The sequence below is a fragment of the Lagenorhynchus albirostris genome, chromosome 6 (assembly GCF_949774975.1).
Source record: "Lagenorhynchus albirostris chromosome 6, mLagAlb1.1, whole genome shotgun sequence".
In the NCBI taxonomy this organism is placed as follows: domain Eukaryota; kingdom Metazoa; phylum Chordata; class Mammalia; order Artiodactyla; family Delphinidae; genus Lagenorhynchus; species Lagenorhynchus albirostris.
In genome coordinates, this window is record NC_083100.1 from 30,030,935 (window position 1) to 30,041,262 (window position 10,328).

Below are 10,328 nucleotides of genomic sequence, written 5' to 3' on the forward strand. Positions count from 1 at the left end.
TGCCCCGGGGCACAAGCCCCATGAACTCAAACCCCTGCTGGCCTTGTCCTTCCACCTGCCCCCTCCTCAGGGCTGTGAGAGTGATGCTCGCAGCCTCCGCTTAGCCGGCCCCTCACTGCTCTGTGCTCCCTCTCCTTGCTGTCTGGAATCACAACCGGCCCCAGGACTGGGCTCAGGGTCACCACCACAAAGCTTCCTCAGCTGACCCCTGCCGGTCTGGGCGTGCACGGGGGCTTCTCTGTCGTGTGCCTGTCGTGCTGTGTTCTAAGTTTCCTCCTCCCAGCACGGAGCTCTGTGGGGCAGGGGCACCAATGGCCTTCATTCCTGTGACCCAGCACAGTGCCTGGCACACACTAGGTGTTCAGAGGGTGTTGGGGACGAATGACTGATGGGGAGGGACCCAGGCGACGGTGAAAATGAAGTGTAAATGGAAGTGTGTTGTTGTTACGTGGAGCACCTGAGGTAGGAGAGAGAAAGATGAATTAGACACGGAACTGGCCTCCGTGGAAACGCATTTTGAAAAGCATCACAGAATGCAATGAACCGTTGACGCGGCTCTTATTCAGGTTTTCAGATCCCATGGAAGAGCCATGTCATGTTACCTGCTTCCCCATTTACCTCTGCTCAAGTCGTTTTCATGCCCGGGAGCCACCAAGGGGCCCTCTGTTTCTCAGGGATCAGCCTGGGTCTCAAAGGACACGAGCGCCTCACTTACCTGAAATGGCCCGATTGCTTTGCTCAAGGACACCAAGTGCGGCGGGCAGATGACTTCGGCAGGAGAAGGGAGCACAGGAGGGGGAAGAAGGATCATTAACTCCTGGGAGACTTTGGAGCTGGGGATGGGGGAGATGTGGAGAGACCTGGACCTGCAGGGCCTTTTCTATTCACCGTGGACTCAGGAGGGAAGTGGTGCTGGGAGTCTGGGTGTGGGGGCTACATGGTGGCCACAGGCTAATTGCCCTCTTGGGCCTTTGCTATATGGGGGCCGGGTCGTTCTCATGAAAGGGATGTGATGCAGGGTCCTCTTGCAAAAGGGTTGGTGGCTGAATGACGTCCACACGAGGCCTAAGAACTCAACGTTTGTAGGACAGCTTCGTGGCTCCTCCTGCCGGTGGGAGGCATCTGCTGGCTGCGGGGAACATCCTCTCGCCCCACCCGGTAGATGCTTAACGTCTGGATCACGTTCCACTAAAACAGTTTGGAGTTGATTTTCTGACAATGTCTCCCAAGTGGCTTGGTATCATCTATAGTTCAAGACTTTTCTTTATGCTCAGATTCTTTTAATCACAGCCAAGGGTTCCCTAGTTCACTAGGATCAATATCCTGACAGGATACAATCCATCAGCTTGGGTAGCCTGCCAAGGGGCGAGTTCTGAGCGTCATGGGGGCCAGGCTGGGCTTGGCTGTGCCCGGCAGCAGCCTGTGTCGCCTCAGCAGGCCTCGGGCAGCAGGGCCCGTCGGGCTGGGGAGCAGCTAGGGATGGTTATCATAATGATGCCCGGTCCCCACGGCCCACGGTAGCTCGGCCTTCTCTGTGCACCTGCTGGGTGTGAGATGTTTCTCCTCTGTACTGCTGTGTGCCTGGAGGGCTCAGCGCTCTTGGGTCATCTGGTCTCCCCTCCCACCAGGCAGAGAATTCCCCAGAGTGTGTTTCCTCCTCTCTGTTCAGCAGTTATACGAGTCTTATGCCCCAGAGTTTCGGCCACTTTCCTTGTGGGAATAATTCCACACACATACACGGTTGATGGTTTCAGAAAGGCTGCAGCATCGTATGATGGATGCTGTGTGGGGCGGAGAGCATTACCTGGCTGGGTATTTTACCCTTCAAAAAAAAAGAAAAAGGGCTTCCCTGGTGGCGCAGTGGTTGAGAGTCCACCTGCCGATGCAGGGGACACGGGTTCGTGCCCCGGTCCGGGAGGATCCCACATGCCGCGGAGCGGCTGGGCCCGTGAGCCATGGCCGCTGAGCCTGCGCGTCCGGAGCCTGTGCTCCGCAACGGGAGAGGCCACAACAGTGAGAGGCCCATGTACCAAAATAAAAAAAAGAAAAGAATAAAAGACCTTAACTTCCTCTCTCTTTTTTTCTCATTTCAAAAATTAAGTAAATTGAATTGCCGTGAGCAATAGCTGACTCATTCCTAAGTAGCCCTTTCAAGTCTCTTGTCTTGATTTTCCTCTAAACTCAGGGTCTTCTGCAATTTTAGGTCTCTTTCAAAAAGTGCTGTCCTCTTTTCCATGGTGCATTATGGTGAATCTAGTAAAAGCAAACCTATGGGGGTGTTCCTTTTATCTCTACCCCAGTCGATCTAACTTGAAATTACTTGAAATCAGACTGACCTGGGTTGGAGTCCGAGAACTCTTCCTTTTTACGGGTCTTGTGACCTTGAGACACTTACTTAGCTTCCCTGCGTATCAGGCTCTTGACCTTGTGAATGAAGGGGGCAATGTGGGGTTGATATTATTTCACTGGTTGCTTGTGAGTTTTAATGTGACATTGCAGGTCACATGCTTAGCAGAGAGGTTGGCACACATCTACTTAATTAGATATCTACTTAATATAAAAACGGTAACAATAGGCCTATAGAGGTGTCTACTGACCATTCTGGGATTGGGTTGCTATTATCTAAGGGGAGAGAGTTTCTGAAGGAAGAGTCAGGAGCCCCAGCTCTGTCCCTTACTTCCCTCTCCCTCTTGGCAACTTACATCACATCCTCAGCCTGTTTCCTCACCTAGCAAATGGTGGTGGTAGGGATTCAAGAGGCAACGTCTGTAGGAACAGGTGATTCTGTGCTTGGTACTTCGTGGGCTCTTCATTTCAACCACTAAGGAAAAGCTGTGAAATCAGGTGTCTGTTCCTTCTCTTAACTCTCTTCACTTCCTCTTTTTCTCCCGGAAAGAGGCTGAACGACAGCAGCACATCACATTAGTCTTCACCACCATCCTGGGAGGCGGGGGAGATGAGGAAAGCACCCTTGACTCGTATGCAGTAACAGCCCGAGGGTCATCTCCACCGTGTCCCATGATTCCAAGACACCCCAACTACTGGATTTTGGCAGATGAGCCTTGAGAGTTATAAGCACTTTGAGGGCAGGTGGGGGGAAGAAGGTCTGAAGAAGATGCTCTAGACGGTACCACCGTTTTCTGCGGAAGATGCTTGGCTTACGTAAACTGGCTGCAGACCAGAGTCCTGGTGAAATGTGAACCTGTGACTTGAACTCCCTGCGGAAGTGGGTTCATCTGGGTAGAAGTCAGAAAGGAAAGTCTCTACGTTCGTGCTCTTTATCTCCGCCACCTCTCCAACTTGACTTGTTCCGATGGAGGTCACGAACAACTGACCATGTTAAATGCATCAGCCCTTCCACAGGAATTTTCATTTTCACATCTGCAGGAAGCCTCAAGTTAGAGGAATGGCTCACTAATAAGTGAATCGTAGACTCTATCCAGTGGAGGGGGGTATTATTTCAGCCAGTGAAGCGATCCTAACATCATACCAGCAATTCCTGTAGACATACAATGCATTTCACTATTCAAGCTTCAACAAAATGCTTGGCGAGGATAAGTATCAGTATTTCATGAGTCCAGGACAGGCTTTTTGGAGACAGTAAAGAGATAAATTAGAAATAGATGTGAATCTGCGCTGGGAATGAGCAGATTCCCTCTGCAGGTAGAATCAGTGAAACGTCCTAACCCACGATTTCAGGCAGGTGAGCCCTTCCCACTAGGCCGAGGAGCACAGCTTAGGGTGCGAGGGGACTGCTCTCCTCTTTTCCTTCCCTCTCCCTTCCAACTTATTTATTTATTTTAAAAATTGAGGCATAGGGTTTCCCTGGTAGCACAGTGGTTGAGAATCTGCCTGCCGATGCAGGGGACACGGGTTCGAGACCTGGTCTGGGAAGATCCCACATGCCGCAGAGCAACTGGGCCCGTGAGCCACAACTACTGAGCCTGCGCGACTGGAGCCTGTGCTCCGCAACAAGAGACGCCCGCGCACCGCGATGAAGAGTGGCCCCCGCTCGCCGCAACTAGAGAAAGCCCTGGCACAGAAACGAAGACCCAACACAGCCAAAAATAAATATAAAAATAAATTAACTTTTAAAAATGGTAAAAAAATAAAAATTGAGGCATAATTGACCTATAACATTATATTAGTTTCAGGTGTACAACATAATGATTCGGTATTTGTCTATATTGTGAAATGATCATCACAATAAGTTTAGTTTAACATCTGTCACCATACACCCCGTTACAAAAATGTTTTTTCTTGTGGTGAGAACTTCTAAGATCCACTCTCTTAGCAACTTTGAAATATGCAATACAGTATTATTAACTAACATCACCAATGCTGTATGTTACATCCTTGTGACTTATTTATTTTATAACTGGAAGCTTGTACCTTTTGACTTCCTTCTCCCATTTCACCCACCTCCTAGGACCTTTCTTTTGAGGGTCCTTTCTCTTTATTTCATTGAGGTAGCATTGGTTTATAACATTATATAAGTTTCATGTGTACAAACTTATATTTCAACTTCTGTATACCCTATAGCTCACCACCAAAAGTTTAATTTCCATTGGTCACCATATAGTTGACCCTCTTTAACCATTTTGCTCTCCCCCCATACCCCTTCCCCTCTGGTAATCACTACTCTGTTCTCTGTATCTATAGGTTTGTTTTTGTTTTGTGTGAATTGCTTATTTTATTTATTTTAAAACTATTGCACATATGAGTGAAATCATATCATGTTTTTCTCTTTCCATCTGACTTACTTCACTTAGCATAATACTCCCAAGGTCCATCCATGTTGTCACAAATAACAAGATTTCATCTTTTTTATGGCTAATATTCCAGTGTGTGTGTGTTGTGTGTGTGTGTGTGTGTGTGTGTGTATCACATTTTCTTTATTCATTCATTCACTGATGGGCACTTATCTTGGCTGTTGTAAATAATGCTGTCATGAACATAAGGGTGCAAATATCTTTTTGAATTAGTGTTTTCATATTCTTCAGATCAATACCCAGAAGTGAAATTCCTGGGTCATATGGTAGTTCTACTTTTAATTTTTTGAGGAAACTCCACACTGTTTTCATAGTGGCTGCACCAATTTACATTTCTACCAGCAATGTGTGAGGGTTCCCTTTTCTCCACATCCTTACCAACACTTGAAATTTACTGTCGTTTTGATAACAGCCATTCTAATGGGTGTGAGGTAATATCTCATCAAAGTTCTGATTTGCCTTTCCTTGATAATTAGTCTTTTTTTTTTGCGGTACGCGGGCCTCTCACTGTTGTGGCCTCTCCTGTTGCGGAGCACAGGCTCCGGACGCGCAGGCTCAGCGGCCATGGCTCACGGGCCAAGCCGCTCCGCGGCATGTGGGATCCTCCCGGACCGGGGCACGAACCCGCGTCCCCTGCATCGGCAGGCGGACTCTCAACCACTGCGCCACCAGGGAAGCCCAATTAGTCATTTTGAACATCTTTTCATGAGCCTGCTGGACATCTGTATGTCTTTTTTTGAAAAATGTCTATTCAGATCCTCTGCCCATTTTTAATCATGTTGGTTTTTTGAAGTTGAATTGTATGAGTTCTTTATATATTTTGGATATTGTGTAGAGGGTCCTTTCTCTAGGTACAGTTCAGTTTAGTGCTCCATGGATTCCATGAAAGATGTCATGGAGTTAGGAGTAGAAAAGAGACTAAAGAACAGTTCAGCTGATAAAATTGATGGAAATGGATGGTATAATGAAAAGGCAAACAATTATGATAAATTGAATCTCCGTTAAAGACAAAGAGGAAATGCTGGCGAAGCCAGGAGCCCTGTGTAACCATCGAGTAAAGTAAACTATTGTTCTCTCCAAATAAGAATAACTAGTACTGTTGAGTGCAGGAGGAAATACTCCTGAGGAGGGACTAGAGTGAAGAAAGGGGGCATTGCAGACCCTCTGTGGTTGGCAGAATAATGGCCCCTCAGAGATGTCCAAGTCCTAATTCCTGGAACCGATGGGGAATTAAAGTTGTAATCAGGTGGCCTTAAAATTGGGAGATTATCCTCTATTATCCAGATGGGCCCCAGGTAATCATAGAGGTCTTTTCAGTGTAGAAGAGAGAGGACGAAGATCAGAGTAAGAGAGAGATTGCTATGCTGCTGGCTTTGAAGGTGGAGGATGGGGCCATGGGCCAAGGAATGCAGGAAGCCTCTCGAAGCTGAAAAAGGCGAGGAAATGGATTCTCCCCTAGAGCCTCTGGGAAGACATGCAGCCCTTCCTGACAACCTTAATTTTAGTCCAGTGAGACCCATTTCAGACTTCTGATCTCCAGAGCTGTAAGATGCTAAATTTGTATTGATTTAAAGCGCTATATTTGTGGTAACTTGTTACACACATTTTGGTGAGCTCACCATTTTGCTCAGGGCAATAACATCAGTTATTTACATACACGCTTTTGTAAAGTCTTCACTGCTTTCATTGAAAAATGGGGCTGATGCTCAGATGTTTTAAGCTTTAATGAAACACATAAGCCGAAAACAACCCCACAGGTAATATTTCTTTGCTCATTTGGAAGGCATTGGCGGACCGTAGACGTCCCTGGATCCCCATCAGGGACGATGATAGCCAGTGGGCAAGCCTGCCAGCTCACAGAAGGTTCTGTTTGAAGGGAGGCCAGATGCACATGCGCACACAGACTCAACCTTCCACACGAGAGATACTGACACACAGAGAAAGTGGACCTTGGGCCCCTTTCCATGGAATGTAAAGTCTGAGAAGGCAAGACCATCATCTTGTGTGTCTCTCAGGCTGTGCTAAGTGGCCGATATGCTCCTTGAACTGTTCACCAAACTATCAAGAAGATCACGGCTTCCAAATGCAGGCCTCTGAAAGGTCTTCACTTCAATATATATCTCGTGATTTATGGAGGAGAAGGGGAAGCATTCATTGGGGCTGGGACTGAGGTCATCTCCACTCCCCACCCCATGGGAATGCCCTTCCATGGGGCCAAGAGAGCAGCTGTAAAATCAGCAGCAGCCTGCAGTACATGCTCAGCCCTGGTTTTTAAATACACAGCCTCCTGCATTAGTGCATTATCTGGCTGACCTGTTAATTAGTCCCCTGGTCCCCGTAAAGTCTTGCTACTTACAGGCCAGAATCTCTATTAGCACTCCCACAAAAATAGTCCCTTCTTCTTGCCCATTTTGTTCTGCCGTGAAAGAAAAAGCATAGGTTTTTGCCATATCTTTTTAAAGGGAAGGAAGAGCAAAAGCATACATACAAATAGGATAGCTCAGGGTGTCAGCTATGGGCCATGTCTTGGAACACTTGATTAGGTCCAGTGGATGAGTGAGTGTCTCACGAAGTGACTGTAAAAACTTCTTCTGTTCGAGCTTCCCTCTGGGGACTTGTTGGCAGAGAGAATGGAGTTTCTTAACAATAATACATTCTGAAGTCATTATGTGAGGAGAGGAAAAATACTGGGATTTGAGAGGGTGTTTTTATGATCGGCCAAGGTGCTAAAAACTAACTTATCTCAGGCAACCTCCAGACGCAATCAACACTTCAAAGTCTGCTGAAATTTGGTTGACGGCAACACAACTGACTTACTTAGGTTGTAACCTGAGATACAGGTATGAAATGATGCAGGGACAGAGGTGGCACAGACAAAACCTTCTTTCTAAGAGAATTCCCCACAATTTGTAGAAAGTTTTGTCATGTTCATTTCTCCCTGGCATCTGCTTAGTGCCTCTTCATTTTTAAGGATGTGATTAATTGTCCAAATCAGTGAATCGTACTGTTGCAAGTAGGTCAGAGTGTGGGGTGATTGGGTGTTTCTTTGAGCAGAGGGGGAGGCTGGGTGAGCGGAAGCCCCTCGGTGAAGGCTGGGCAGAGCAGACTCACTGGGTATGGCATGAAGCATTTGGTTAGAGGACGGATGCGCATGTCCATCCACCGGGCAGGAAAACACAAATCCAAACAATTTCTGAGTCTGAAGTGTAGGGGGCGCTGGGTGCCCATTCTGTTGAAGGATATCTGAGGAAAAGTTCTTGAGACTTTCTACCTGGCTATGGAGTTGGGTCATTGAATGGTTTGATCTTTTCTGAGGTCAGGATGTAAGGTTAGTTAGTTGTATTGAACACTTCATTAGCTATTGTTGAGTACTTAATTAGCGTTGACCAAGTCATGGCTGTGCTTAACAAGAAAGATGAAAACACTTGAGTGTCATTCTGACTTTCTTTGGCACCAGGGGACCCAAACTCTTTTTGTGGCCTTCCGTTCTTTTTCCAGTTGTTCCCTGCTCTATTCATTCCTGCATGCCTGTATGCGTTCATTCAACAAACATTTAATTTTCTTCTGCAAATCTTGGGTCACAGTGGCACTCAATTGCTGAGTTATCTAAGCCCTTCAGAACATGGGCTTGCTGCTGGATTACGTACAAGAGCTCAGGATGGGAGCAGGAAGTAGATGTTAGGAAAGGCATGAGATTGTTCGGCTGGTCTCCATTATGTAGGTGCAGGGCTTCAGATGGGATTTCAATTAGCAAGGTTGTCAGTGACACTATGCACTGAACCTTATCCCAAGCACTTTGGGCGAACAAAAAAGTTATTGTGACCTAATGAATGGGAACAAGATGTTTCCCCCACTACCGGGGGACATGGTTAAATGGTCATTATCATTAATAAGGCATGCAAGGGGCAGGGAATGAACCCCTGCCCTGCTGGGGGGAGTTAAAAATTTCATTCCTTCATCTTGGTATATTTTAATTTTTCATTACACCTGTTACCAGATCATATGCTAATCTCTTTACTTATCTTTTTTGGGGGGGATGTGGAATGAGAGTGTAGGTATATATGTTATACATTCTTAGGGACTGGATAATATTGAATGTAGTTAACGCTACTGAACTGTACACATAGAAATGTTAAATGGTAAATTTTATTTGTACAGTTCATTGTTTCTAGCCACAATTTAAAAAATTTTTGAAGGAGATGACAACTTATGTCATCCAGATGACAAGCTCATGATGGGACTCTGATCCATCCATCCGTCCATCTGTCTGTCCATCTATCCTTCCAGTCATCCATTTTAGAATTAGAATACAGAACAAAGGGAATTTTCATGAGCGCTTTTATTAATACATTTGTTTGAGATAAAATTAGACCTTTTCTGACTGCAAGTAAGTTTGATTTGGTAGCTGTTTCGATAATAAGGTTTGTTCTTTTTTCAAACTTTATTTTCCAAATAGGTTACGTGGGAGACATTTTTCCACAAATTGGAGCTAAACCTTTAGCTACAAGATTATGATAAAAATATATTTAAAGGGCTTCCCTGGTGGTGCAGTGGTTGAGAGTTCGCCTGCCGATGCAGAAGATGCGGGTTCGTTCCCCGGTCCGGGAAGATCCCACATGCCGCGGAGCGGCTGGGCCCGTGAGCCATGGCCGCTGGGCCTGCGCGTCCGGAGCCTGGGCTCCGCAGCAGGAGAGGCCACAACAGTGAGAGGCCCGCGTACCGCAAAAAAAAAAAAAAAAAAAAAAAAAGCCATTAGGTTGTTTATAGAAGACCATCCTGTCTGCTGGACTTAATAGGGTGTGTTCTCTGTATCAATGTGCAAATATTTGGAATGAGAAGAATTATCTAACAAAGGCCAATGTATTTAGTCAGCAGCTTCCTTGAGACTTTGGATCTTTTCTTCTCCCCACGCCTTCTGCCACTTCCCATCTCTCTCTCCCCTCTCTTCTTTCCCGTGAGTCCCTGCAGGAATACAGCATGCAGGGTAAGCACTGACATTTTGCGCTTTTGGTGAAATGGAAGACTCCTTCATTTGCATGATAAATAGATGTGACCAAGAAGGAACTAAAGAGTTTCATGTTCTCTAAGAGACGGAAGAAACCCTCTATTTCCTCTATTCCAGTGAGTAAAGAAATTAATGTTAATGAATTGGATTCTGAATTTCAGATCATACTTTTAAACTGCTGAGAACATCATCTTTGTTCTTTTAGCTAATAGAGATTTGTTCTGTGACTCAAAAGGTAAAAAGTGACCATCCTTGAGTTTGTGAGTTTTAATGGAGTGGGCTGTGAAAATCTCTGCTTTCTCTCTTGTTCATACTAAGACGGAATTTGGTTATTGTGTTAACTTCTCATCCTTACATACGGTTATTCTAAATCACAGGTTAGAGAAGGAGAGAATTGCCAACATGCCAAGTGGTATAAAATATAGCTCTATACTAACTGAAACCTTCTTGGGATGCATAGATAAAGGATTTGGGAGAAAAACCTTTTGCTGTTTCAGGCTTGTCAGGCAAATCCATGTTCTGTGTAACAGTTGGATGACAGTGTCCCAGGA